Source organism: Pipra filicauda, unplaced genomic scaffold (genome assembly GCF_003945595.2).
Source record: "Pipra filicauda isolate LSUMZ 115617 unplaced genomic scaffold, ASM394559v2 scaffold141_size4267151_pilon, whole genome shotgun sequence".
NCBI lineage: Eukaryota > Metazoa > Chordata > Aves > Passeriformes > Pipridae > Pipra > Pipra filicauda.
Window position 1 is genome coordinate 3,397,355 of NW_024103896.1, and position 13,668 is coordinate 3,411,022.

Below are 13,668 nucleotides of genomic sequence, written 5' to 3' on the forward strand. Positions count from 1 at the left end.
GGGCAGCCCTGTGGCCAGGATCCCCAACTCCTCAGCACTACCAGAACTGTACTGGTCACAGCGGCAAGCTCTCTTGAATACACATGCAAAGAGAGCCCAGTCATCATTCGTGTAGCTCTGTGCTTTCACTTCCTATATCCAGGAGAATCATTAGCCAACATGTTCCGTCCTGAGAGTGATATTTCTTCTTCTCTTCCTGTTTTCTTGTTCACTGATTTTAGTTAGCCTGGTATCCAGTCTTCCAATTTATATTCTGATCTAATCCCACTGATTACTGTAGACAAAAAATGGAAAAATCTCACTCAGGCAAGGAATTTTTTTACAGTAAGGGTGGTGAGGCACTGGAACAGGTTGCCTAGAGAAGTTGTGGCTGCTCCATCTCTTGAAGTGTCCAAGGTTGGACAGGGCTTTGAGCAACCTGGTCTAGTAGAAGACATCCCTGTCCATGGCAGGGAGCTTGGACTAGAGGTTATTCAAAGGTCCTTTCCAACTCAAACCATTCTATGATTCTATGGTTCTATGACAGAAATAACTTCACAGAGCAGCTCATAAGCATAATTATGCCTTGTTGCAAGATGAGGGCTAGCACACATTTGGGTAAGGCTTGTCAGGCTGCATTCCCTCTTTCTTCTCCCACAGAATCTCTTCTTGAGGCTGCACTTTTCCTCTCACCTTTTTATTTACTTTTGTCCCAACTAAGACCCCACCAACACTGTGGGACCTTCTCACCTACGTCCTTCTGGCCTTGGCCAAGCCAGTCAGTTGTGGTAACAGGAGGACTGAGCTTGACTGATCCCCCCAGTTGTGAGGTTTCTCTTTGTTTGTCTTTTTGACCTTGTACAGAATAGCAGTGGTGTTCCAGCAGCTTACCAGAGTGTTGCTACTGTTGGGAGTCCTTTCCTCTTTGTGCCTCTCCACTCTTAAGTTTTTAACCTTTTGTTGTCATCTCTTTCCTTCTTTTCAGTCATTGTTCCCTGTAGTCCTTTGACTTCTCCTTTTCTTTACCTTCTCTGTTTTTTCATCCCTCCTTAATTTCTGAGGGAGTGCTTTGGTGGTGTTTCAGAGCTGGGCTAATTCCCATCCCTAAGACTCAGGGACAAAAGGGACAGTGGCCAAGCTATGTTGGGGTAGCCCCCCAGCCTAAACCACTTAATTCTGGCTGCTTTTACATTTGATATCTACCTTCAGTCACTGTTGGAACCCTATCGCTTTTCCAGTCACTGCTAATGACTGATGAGGTGCCCAAGATGAGCTATTCCCTGGGTCATATAACTCACACACTGCTACTGATCTTGTTAACATAAGATTTTGGTGAGTGCAGTTGAATATGTTGCCTTGAGATCTCCAAAATATGTTTTTCAACAGATGCTAATCCTGAGCTACCCAAAAACCCATAGGTACAGGAAAGGCAGATCATGTTCTGCAAATCATACACTGGGATGTAGCCAAAGTACAAAAGAAACTAAACAAAAGCCTCAGTCAGCCCTTTGAAGGTAAAATGTGCAAAATATTTGCTCCTGTTAAAAATACTCTGACCTCTTTTTTTCATGTGTCAATCTTCCTGCAAAATCATTTGCCTCTATAGCCTTTTTTCCTCTAACTTTGGACACAAAATACGCACTGTGGATGGCTGCCAAAATGGTGAGGTAGCTTCTCTTAGAGAAGCTTCTCCTCACTAAAAGAGGACATCTGGGCATTATCGGTTAGATTTGGTCTCACAGTGAGAGGAATTTAAGATTTTTCTGCTTCCCTAGTGCTACAGTCTTGTGCAATGCTTCAAGCAAACTTCATTTTCACTGCTTTTTTTTCAGAAGTGGCTGCATTATGAGCTAGCCAGAAAACTAAAGCCAGGCTGGTTATCTCATACAGCTTATAACATTATTGAGGAGCCACTTCCCTTGTGGCTAAGATTTTCCAAAGATATGGATAATCTGAGTGTACTAAAGTCTCTAATATTTGAGTGGCCTCCACAAAATATCTCAGAAAGTCTGTTTTTGAAAAAACTGTTCTCCTCATCTGTAAAACTGAGTCTTTTTCAGTTGTCTCAGTGTAAATGGGCAGTAACAAAAATCATAGACTCTTTTGAAAATCTTGGCAAAGTTATTCTTTGACCCTATAGTTATTATGCACATTTTAAAAGACCCTGCAAACTTGTTTGTATTATTAGAATCTACGCACAATAATCCTGAACCCTCCTCAGACCTGTCTTATTTAGATGTGGATTCAGGCAAGCAAATAAGAATGCATTTATTATGGATATTTGGAGCGCTTCAGCAGAATTATCAATGCTGACTTTAGCTTATTTCCTGAGGTAGACATGAGTAGTATCTTCCCTCCCCCATTAACTTTCTAGCTCCTCAATAAGACATTACAGAGAATTAGATTCTTCTCCGTTGCCAATTTGAACAGGAAACATTTAGCGCTAGTGAATAGTAAGTATTTCCCATATGCAAATTTGCTCATTTGCTGCCTCTAACTTCTCATTAAGGGAAAGGGTCATTTATTTTGCTTAAAGCTTTTCCTGGGAGCTATTAAAATTAACAAGATGCTAAGTGTTTTACTGAGGAGGGTCTGTAATTTCCTCAGCTGGTACAGCTGGAAAATCCACATTTATTTATTCTCTGCTCAGAAATTACTGGGATAGACATGTACTTGCTATGTAAATACATTGTTAGTTTCTTGGCATGTGTCCTCATGTGGGTCAGAGTCAAGAAGGTTAATGAAATATTTAAAGTGAATTTTTGCACAGTATTTTTTTAGCTCTGCAATGGATAAACAACAAAGCTAAGAGCATGTTTGTATAAGATATTTAATCAGTTGTTTTCATCCTACAGAATGTATAGAGGCTATTATCAACATGTTCTTATACCACTTGAATGAGATTATGCTCTTCATAAATACTCTTTTAAAGGCAAATTTGAAATTCATTTGTAAAGTTGTATTGCTCTAGTAATGAGCAGCAGAGCTGATGTCTCTCTGAGTTTGCTTTAATTTATGCCAAACTGTCTGTAGTTGCTCTTGGGCTTGAGCTTTTTAGAGGAGACGCACCTGTGTCACCCCTGTAGGTCCAAAAATCAGTGGAGCTCAAAGAATCTGAGTATGTCGTGTATAATAAAGACAGTATTTCTGACGAGCTCCCCTGGTCCAAGACATCCAAACCAAGGCATTATGAAATGTTGACTTTTTTCTCCATTTCCTTGCAGAAGTCCTTTAGCAATTGAATTTCTTGAATGTCATCAAAAGAAGTCAAACCCAGATGTGGACTGTGCCTGCTCAGTATGTCAGAAGTGGAACCAGCTTTCTGTAGTTTCCCATACTGCAGTGAGAGAAGGATTATAAACTAAGGTATTTGAACACCATGAAATTACCCACAAATGGAGCAGTGGATGTGTTCACAAGGACTCTTTGCAAATAAACAAAAAAATGTCACCACTTGGATAAAACAAGGCGTGAAAATAAAATGCCAAGATCAAATAGCAGCTGTACCCACTGGAGCTGGAACTGAAACAATCTGATCCACTGAATTTACTACTTAACAAACAAGAGTTTGACTGATAAAAATGCTCTTAAACCTTTCTAGCTTTGTGGTAGATACAAGATCACTCCAAAGTGGCTTTATAGGAGCAGGCTGTACTGGTGGAGCATGGCAACAGTTTGACTTTTTTCTAAGGAGTGGGTTTGGCATCTGCTGAACAGGTTGTACAATCATAGAATCATAGAATGGTTTGGGTGGGAAGGGATCTTAAAAAACTATTGAGTTCCAACTCCCCTGCCATGAGCAGGGACATCTTCCACTAGGCACATTGCTCACAGCCCCATCCAACCTGACCTTGAATGTTTCCAGGGATAGGGAATCTACTGGCTCTCTGCAGCAATCTATGCCAGTGCCTCATCACTCTCCCAGTAAATAATTTTTTCCAAATATCTAATCTAAACCCTCCCTCTCTCAGTTTAAAGCCATTTCTTCTGGTCCTGCACTACATGCCCTTGTCACGTCTCTCTCCATCTTTCTCCTAAGCCCCCTTTTACTGGAAAACTGCAATAAAGTCTCTTTGAAGGCAGAACAACCCCTTCTCTCAGCCTCTCCTTACACGAGAGGTGCTCCAGCCCTCTGATAACTTTTGTGGCCCTCCTCTGGTCCCACTCCAACATGGTCATGTCTTTCTCCACTGAGGACTCCAGGGCTGGACATAGTACTTCAGACAGGGTGTCACCAGAGTGGAGTACAGACATGAGGCTCACCACTACAAGCCAAACACATAGTCTGAAAAACACCATGAAGTTTAGATTTCTGTTTTATTTCCATTCTGCATTTGGAGGCAGAAGCTGCTGTCTTCAGTGAACTTGTCATTAACAGAATGAGAATGATACAGGACAAGTCTCTGACTCCATTTCTGCTACAGTAAAGCTGAAGTAATTCTGACTATTGGGATGTTTTGCTATGGATGAGCACTTTTGAGCATTTAACTGTTTATTTAGTCCCTTCAGCAGAATCACTGATGTCAAGAGCAACCAAGCATGGTCTCAGTTGGCCAATTATTAAATAAAGAAGATAAGATTGCAGTTGTGGGCAAATTTCACACACACAGTACCACTGATGATCTCACAGCGATACAGTGTAGAAAGATAACCTGTCCTGGTTTTAACAGTATAGGAACCAGGCATCTGAGACAGAGATGGTTTCACTTGGGTATTTTTAGAGGCATCGCAATCTATTTGTTTGGCAATTTGTTTGATTGTGGTTTAACTTTTAAAAATCTGGAAATCAGCTTTCTTCTTTGTGGCAGCAGAGAATTTTTCATCATTTTCAGCAAAAACAATATAAGGCATGGAATCTGGAACAGATAGGGTTTTCTTTGGGATATGTGTCAGAAGTTGGAGTTAATGGGTAGCAATAACGGAAATAAAATAAAATTCTAGCTTAAACAGTGGACAAAATGCTTTGTCCTGCTAAGACTCATCTTTTGTTCACTTTTTGTGAGACTTTTGCAAGTTCTCCAATCTCTTTTCCAGGATAAAAGTAAGCCACATCTTACAGACAGACGTAAACTCCTCTTAAACCTTCTGCAGTCATCATAAAAATCCAAAGAATGACATCAACCTTAAAAATATCCGCCTAGATTGTCAGCTGAGAAACATGTTGTTTAGACCAGAAATTTGCTCAACAAACTTGCAAATTCTGGTGATTTGTATTTAGAAATAACCCAGCCGTGCTAGTCAGGGCACTCAATATTTTTGACATTGTAAGTGGATATGCTCAACAAGTCAGTGTGTGCCTCAGCAAAACTGGGTGACAGGAATCCACCAGCTTAAAAGGAGGATTGCACTGCGCACAAAAGGGAAAAGCCTGTTCAAGTGAACAGTTTCATTTGTATCTCACAGCAAATTAGGTTCCTTCACAATCTCCTCAAGGGAGTGTGGCATCACGAAGCCTTTCATCGGGGCCCTCAGACTGGGCTCTGCTTCAAACTCCTTCAGAAGAAGAGAACAAACATCCTCCTTCCACTGAGCCGGATGTTTTCTGAAGGTGGAACAAGGTATCCTCTGTACCTCAAAGGGAGGAAGGATCACATAACACCAGGCATAAATGTGGAATTACCCGTTTTCATAGGCTTTTTTATTATTATTACTTTTTTTAAACCAGGAAGCTTTTCCACATCCCAGTTAGAGCTATGAAGTTCTATGGGTTTCCTCTGCTTTGGATGTACTGACATTCAAATCCCAAGCTCTCAAACAGTCATTATGTACCGGGCATCTTAGCAGAGAGGGTGGCTGGTAGAACATTTCACTCTCATAACAGCCCTATGACAAGTACAGAAATGACGTATGTGGAAAAATATTTATCAGGAAGCATTTGTTGTATTTTTAGTTTCTCCTTTAAAGCAATTTAGCGGCCAGAAAGCAAGGGAGAGGAGAGCAAGTTCCTGGCATACTACCAGTAACTTATCTGTAGACTTCAACTTTGGAACCTGGTGCTGACCGGCTACACCTGAACTTTCTGGGAGTTGTCAGCAATTCAGATTAGGGTTGAAGCATCTTTCTTATGGCACCGTGCAAGCAGTGATTCCTGCTGTTTTCTTCCCCTAACTCAATAACCTGTTAATCCTGTTTCAGGCATTGGAACAGGCTGCCCAGGAAAGTGGTGGAATATCCATTCGTGGAAGTATTCAAAAGGTGTGTGGATGTGGCACTTTGGGGACATGGTTTAGTGGCCCTGGGTTAATAGTTGGACTCTACAATCTTAGAAGTCCTTTCCAGCCTAAACCATTCTGTGATTCTAATCAGTAGAGCAAAAGTTATTTCTGTAAACTTTTTCTTATATGGATCACTCTAGATTGAAACAGGTTTGTATTCCTGCTGTAGAGTTAGTTCCCCAGGAGGATGAAAAAAAATATAGCAAGGGTCTGTTTCTCTAGCAAAGTGATAAGTTTCAAGAAGGAACCTCTGTGACATTTGGTCATTTAAAACAGCTCACATTCCTCTGGACTTTTCTTTGTTGTTCCTTTAATTGTTTTGCATGTTTTGCCCACATATGCAAAAATACTTAGATGGAGATGTTGTTAAAAACATTCTGGAAAATTAATTTTTTCATTTACGTCCAAGAGAGGAAAGGGCGTGATTAGCTTAAGTGATTAGTAAAAAGGGATTTGAAGTTTTTCATCTCCTAGTGACTCACTTCTAGGCTGCAAGTTGCAATGATTTCAAAACTGGCCAATGTTTCACACTTGCAGTGCCATTTCCCTACGTGGAAATGTCTGTCACAAACCTCAAAACACCTAGTGTTTTCTATAAATTTGTGAATGTTTCCAATCTAATAGACTAAAAGACGAATGTCAGGGAGATGACCTACCCTTTTATGTATAAAGGATCTAAATCAAGGATAGAAGAAAGTAATTCTATAGGTCTTTGTGATTGATTTATTGTCTTGATAATGAAAGTTATTTTCTCTTTTACACAGTCAGGTTGTCCACATTGTAAACTCATGTTTATGGAATAATGGGTCTTTTTAAACATTATTAGAAACACGAACTGCATAACCAGCAGCAATGGAAGCCTTTACATCTCTTTCATCACATGTTTATACTTTAGTAAAGCCTTTGACAAAGCACTCTCCTGGAGAAACTGGCTGCTCATGGCTTGGACAGGTGCACTGTGGGTAAAAAATTTTCTGGATCGCCAGGCCCAGAGAGTAGTGGTGGATGGAGTTTCATCCAGCTGCTGGCCAGTCATGAGTGGTGTTTCCAGGGCTCAGTGTTGGGGCAAGTTGTGTTTAACATCTTTATCGATGATCTGGTCGAGGGGATGAAGTGAACCAACCCTTAGTCAGTTTGTAGATGACATCAAGTTGGGCAGGAGTGTTGATCTGGTGGAGGGTAGGAGGGCTCTGCAGAGGAATCTGGACAGGCTGGATTGATGGGCTGAGGCCAATTGTACGAGGTTCATCAAGGCCAAGTGCTGGGTTTTGCTCTTTTGTCACAACAACCCCAGGCAGTGCTACAGGATGGGAGTAGAGTGGCTGGAAAGCTGCCTTGAGGAAAAGGACCTGGGGATGTTGGCCAACAGCCAGCTGAACACGAGCCAGCAGTGTGCTCAGGTGGCCAAGAAGGCCAATGGCATCCTGGCCTGTATCAGCAACAGTGTGACCAGCAGGACCAGGGCAGTGATTTTGCCCCTGTACTAGGCACTGATGAGGCCGCACCTCGAATGAAAAGAACAGAACAGACCAAGAAGCCCTGACAAAGAACAGACTTTTGGCTCAGCTGGCTTCAGAAGATAATCACAAGCTTTCTGGAAGCCAATTTAAGTGCCATGCCAGAACACAGTCTAATTTCTCTGTTAAGCCCTTTGCCAGGAAATAAACTATTTCATTCAAGAGGTTATTGCATTAAGCAGAAATGACTAAGGCTGAGATTCTGAGGTCCAGTTCAATGCTGAATGTCACCTCACTTGACAAGCAGACCTTAAGTAACAAAAAAGGCATTCAAAAGTGAGCTTTTAATTCAGTTGTATTTTTAGCTGGACCTTCCTTCTCACTTCTAGATATCTTGTTTCTTATCAGAATGAGTTAAAGCTTCATGGAGCATAACATGAAGGAAAGCTAAGCTGCTGTGGTACATGACCGAGTAGGATCCTACCGAGTAGGATCAAATGGGTGAGAAACTGGTGATGCTGGATGGCAAATAAGATTCCCTTCTCTGCACAGAGCAATGCCCAAGTGTGGTACTAAGCAGAATTTATTGAAAAAATACAAAATACCAAATGTATTCACAAATACTTTAATCAGTTTGCTTTATTCTGACTTCTGCAATCAGAATTATTTGCAAATATTTGGATGACAACCAGATATTTTTTCGCAAGAATGCCACTTCATTGTTCTGCTTAAAAAATTTCCGTCATTCAATTAGGGATCCGAAACAATGTCTTGGACAAAAATGACATGTTTGCTGCAAAGCAAACAAAAAACAAACACAAGCCCAGTGGTTTTTTTCCATTAAATAGCTGTCTTTCTCCAGCTGGTTATCCCAGTATAAATCCTAATGGAAGCAAGGCTCAGCAGTTTCTATCTCTGTAAACTCAAGGAAAAATGCAGCTGCAGAGAGTAAAGCTGATCTGGCCCAGGTACTTCCAAGAGAAGAATAGATCCCTTTCATAGTGAAGACAAAGACTTAAGCAATCGACCACACAACATGAGTAATGGATAGCAAAGTACGCAAAGAAATGATTCACAAATAAGCCATTGGCTGAGAGTTATTAACTGATTTTCTCACTGCATTCTGACATACACCACATTTTTTAATATTTCTTAACCAAAAAAGGTCTCCTGTTTGTTGCAGATTTTACCCAGAACTTTAGAGTGACTAGAAAGAACAGCATTGCTCTGAATTTAAATTTTTTTTAAATGGAAGTTGAATTGAAAAACCTTCCTTTGTATGAAACATGAGGCCTTGACCACTTTTTTATCGTTACAACTACAGCACTTTCCACAGAAGTAGGGTGTTAACCTCTGAGATGTGGCTATGTTCCAGCTCAGATGTTTTTCTTTCTTCCTGAATTTTCTCTGTAATTTCAGCTGGATGACGTATTCCTCACTTCCCTTCCTTTGTGTAATCCTGGTGGTACAGAATGGGAAAGGCGGCTGTGTTTCCCACCACAGAGATCGCTTGCTGCTGAGATGCAACTAGCAAGGGATATCCGCACAAAGAGAACCACATCTGTACTCTTTGATGCATTTAAGAGAAGCTGCATATCCACAAGGCAGAATTTACCCCCCGTTTATTAAGCACACTGTCATCCTCCTTAGATAATAGTAGTGCAGAAGTGGGAGTGGTGTTATCCTGGGGATTGCTCATTGTCCATTCTTCACCCAGAAAACACAGGTTCTTTTTGTCAAGTCTCAAAAATGACAGAGAGGACCATGATTAACTGAGCAAAACTGGCAATTCTGCAGCATAATAAAGGACAAAAACTCCAGAGGAACAAACAACCTGTAGATGGTCCAACCTTATAATACGTAAAACTAACCCTGAAGAGTTAAAAAGGAGTCCAGTCTGGTGTCCCTTCCTCTCCTTCACATTAAACCTTTTGCTTACGCACGAGTCAGAAAATCTTCTCTGCCATGATGTCTTGTCAGTAAGTGGTGTCTTTTGGAAGCAGACATATTTCTCACGTATTCCCACACTACTGTTCTAAAGTGAAAGACTGCTTCTCTTTTTTATAGGCAGGAATCTGAGACAGGCCTTTCTTAAAGGTCTCTGAAAGGTCTGGGCTGGCATTTTTCCACTGCACCACAATCTCCCTCTTAACATGGCTACATATCTGAGCCTGGAATGAGCTTGGCTGATATTTTGGCAGCCCACAACTAAGTAAAGGAAGAAGAAGAACTCAGGATCCTTTTCTGAGCCTAAGAAGCCATTTAATAACACCAGGACAAAGTCAGTCTTGATATTGCTAATATTCCATAGGAAATCCTCCTCATCCCAAGATCTTACTTCTGTAACCTTTCAGGATTTCTTTGCATAGTATAAAGAGAGACACAGCCAGAGCTGATGTTTGTGACTGAGACCCATCTCTGCTCTGAAGGTTAGAAAGCCATCCTCCTTTCACCGGTGTGATTTTATTTTTAAAAGCAGTTCTCCTGGCCGGCTTCTCTGCCCTCAGCCGATTACGTAAACTATTGACATATGCAGACCAGTTGAGGCCATTTTTTCTGTTTAATTCAAACCTTGTTTTAAAAGTGAAGTTTTAACATGTTGTTCTTTCTGAATATTCCACAATATGTGCTTTCACGTTTGGTTATATAACATTACATTCTTTTACAATAATAAAGCTGAGTGTATTTTGGAATTGTTCACAGACTGAGGCAGTTTAGCAAATGGGACACATCCAGATGTGAAAACGTTCTGTGGCTTGGCTAGACATGTTACTAAACCATTTCTCAGACATCCAAATGATGCTTAGGATGAATTTAGATTTCCTTTCTGAAAGGGATCTAGCACTTCCTTAGTATGCACAGGGAGAGCCATCCTATTTATGATGCTGGGATTCTGCAGTTAAACGCGATTTACCAATATTTAACTTAATTCACTAATATGTTAAAACTGCTCATGAGATTAATTTAGGTACTTATATAACCTAATGGCCTTGATACAGGAGAATATATAACTAAATAATAATGATGTATTGAATCCAGTGTCTTCAAGCTTCAGACTAGGGGAAGAGATGACTGGCACTCATGTGTCAAGAAAACCCTCTTTGGTAGATTTTCATGTATAGTCAAATTGCTATGATTTTTCTAGATTCACAGGTGGGTACTTAAACATAAGCAACAGGGGGATCTACTATTCTAACAGAAAAAATAAAATAATTTGTGAGTTTGTGGGGCTTTTCTGTTTCAAGAAGCTGATGAAGGGATGTGACATAAGCAGGGCTATTGCTATACATCACCCTCTTGGGTGGAGGCGGGCAGCCTATGTGCTGCAATGAAACACCTCTTTCCTCTGAAGGCATTTTCATGATCTTGTGGAACAGAAAGTGACTCAGGCCAAAGCTGTGGTCTGCATCCCCAAACAGACATTTGAGAAATCCTACATACCTCTGCCAAGAGTGTGACATCGTTGACATGAGTCTTGGCACAGGGGATCCCTTGCCCAGATACATCCATTGTCTCTTTCTGCATTATCGTGTGTGGCCATCCCTGCTGCAGCTACGTGATCTGCATATTCAATTACTACAGCATACTGCTTCACCCTGGCCCTGTACTGCCATCAGCATAAATTTAGGTTTATAACCTTACAGGATAGATCCCAGGACTTACATACATTGGTCTTGTATTGTCTCTGCACAAGGAAAATTTCTATGGACTTCAGGGATTTCATTACAGCCTCTGTGTGCCACATATTTATCTGGTCACTCAGTGTATCAGCTACCGGGCGCTTCATTTGCCTATTGCCTGGGAAAGTGAGAGGACTAAAAGTTCTCCACTAGGATCAAATAATCTGCTTCAGTTGGCTTATTCCAATCTCAGATTCTGGTCTGAATCAGTCAGGACCTGTCCTGTTAACTCAACAGCGTTTTTGCTTGTATGAAACAATGGGTCTATGTCAACAGCGTGCTGGTCTGGCTTTACATCACATTGAAATCAAAGCAGTCATCATGTCATCAGCCTGTAGAAACCCAGTGCTGAGTTCATCCACAATAGTTATTTAAATCTGCCTTTTTTTTTTTTTTTTTTGAGCTGACTTTGATGGAAAACTCTGGGCTGACTGCCTTTGACTTTGCTATTTTATGTTGTTTGTTGTTTTGCTTCCTGGTTATTATTGATATCCCATCATTAGCCAAATACTTTCTAACCACAGGAATTAGTGCAGCCACAAATTCTTTTTTTCTTTCTTTCTTATTTCTTCCTTTTGCTTGTAACTTATGAATATTTATTTATAGAGGTCAAAATCACAAAGTGTTTTCACCATTTCCCTGCATATAGGCCCAATACAGTGATTTACCAAGCGACCAAAGACTTCAGATTTATTACCTCACAGCATTTATTGTTTTTTTTTATCCACAGAATTCTTATTTATCCATTCAAAGAATGATCCCGGCACAATTCAGTTTATTGCAATGGTGAGATTCTAATTCAAATGTTGAGCTTTGGCTTTCTTTATCAAAGTTACTGTTTTCCAAATATGCTTATCTCCAAATACCCTTCATTTGCAGCTGCAAGATATCTGGGTGGGAAATAAGAGACAACTTAGAATTGTGTGCCAGATCTGCTTTATTTGCAGATGTGCCATGTACACAGAACAGCCATCTGTCCTTGCCAGCAGTAAGAGATGTATAGTAATGTCTGCACTCAGCTTCACAATGCCGAAAGCTTTCTTTCCAAGGAAAAAAATCTGGACGTTTCATGCACTTATATGGTATTTTGTAGCCCTAGTACTTTAGAGCCAAAGGAAATGTACATGTCCAAGAGAGTTTCTGGATACACAGACAGATTTCTTGGAACTAGATTTAACTGCAATCATCAGGGAAATCACTTTGTTGCTCTCCTTATGCTAGGAAAGCCAATGTGCAATGCAGTGTGAGCCTCCACAGAGCAGAAACCTTTCCATTCTTTCTGAAAGCAACAATTTCATACATGATAGATTGATGAGCAGTACATACACACAAAAGCATACAGAATTTGGTTCTCTTTACAGTTTATCTCTGGGAAGCCTCACACTCACATGTCTATTAATCTATCAGGTCTATTCTGGATACTTACAGTTCTGCTCCAGATCTGCCTCAAGGGTTGAGTCATCTCACAAACATCAGGCATCTGTAGCATAGATGTCTACAGCTAAACTAGGCATCTGAATTGCCTTTCATAGTCACCGGACAGAAACAGGCATTTGCAGGGACAAAGGTTAGGGACCTTTTTGTTCAGAACTGGCCTGTGTTAGAGATCTAACCGGCATGAAATGGAGTTTGTCCTAAAATCCACTTAATAGATCTTTATTGTCTATTAAGGAACCCTGGGTAACCGGCTCAGATGTATACATAAATGATATAGTGACATCTGAGCCCTATCCCTTCTGTTCAAAGTAAAACCACCCTGATTTGACATCTCCTGTGAATGTGTAGTGTGTTTATATTCCATCTAACTAAGAGAGACATTTCAGCCTTCACTACCAAAACCTGTTTATCACTCTTCTCAGCACTGTGTACTGTACATGATCCTACTTGTCAGTCAGCCCCATACACTGGGTATCAGTTTTGACTTCTTTGACCTCTTTTGATTTAATTTAAATACACACTGTCTCAATTGTTTAGGTTCCTCTAGGATAAAGCCTTTCCTGTGCATCTCGCTGGCAAACATTATGTGCGAGCTTTAGGTCTTTTTCATGAACAAGCTCCAGAAACTGTCTAAAATCAAACTACTTAAGAGTATGAAACTCATTGATAACTTTACTTAGAATATGGATAACTTAACTATGTACAATCCACATACTACATGCATAGCCACATCTACACTATTATACCAACTTCCCCTTCAGTGTTCATCAAACTTCAGCTGTATCTCCTCACCTTCACTGAGGTCCACAGCTTTTCTGTCCTATCTCTTCCTATCATCTGTATTGAGAGAGTGGCTCCTGCTTCTGTCTCATTTTTTTTTAAATATATTCCTGTTAATTA

The 13,668-nt window shown here is 40.5% G+C and overlaps 1 long non-coding RNA gene across 3 annotated transcripts in view; it reads left to right on the forward strand.

The window, feature by feature from the left end:
* LOC120322683 overlaps nucleotides 1-13,668 on the forward strand; it is a 31,790-nt gene that overhangs the window by 15,834 nt on the left and 2,288 nt on the right. For all 3 annotated transcript variants that reach the window (XR_005562518.1, XR_005562520.1, XR_005562519.1), the window contains one exon: nucleotides 3,204-3,345. This is a non-coding gene — a long non-coding RNA (uncharacterized LOC120322683). The remainder of the gene's footprint in view (nucleotides 1-3,203; nucleotides 3,346-13,668) is intronic.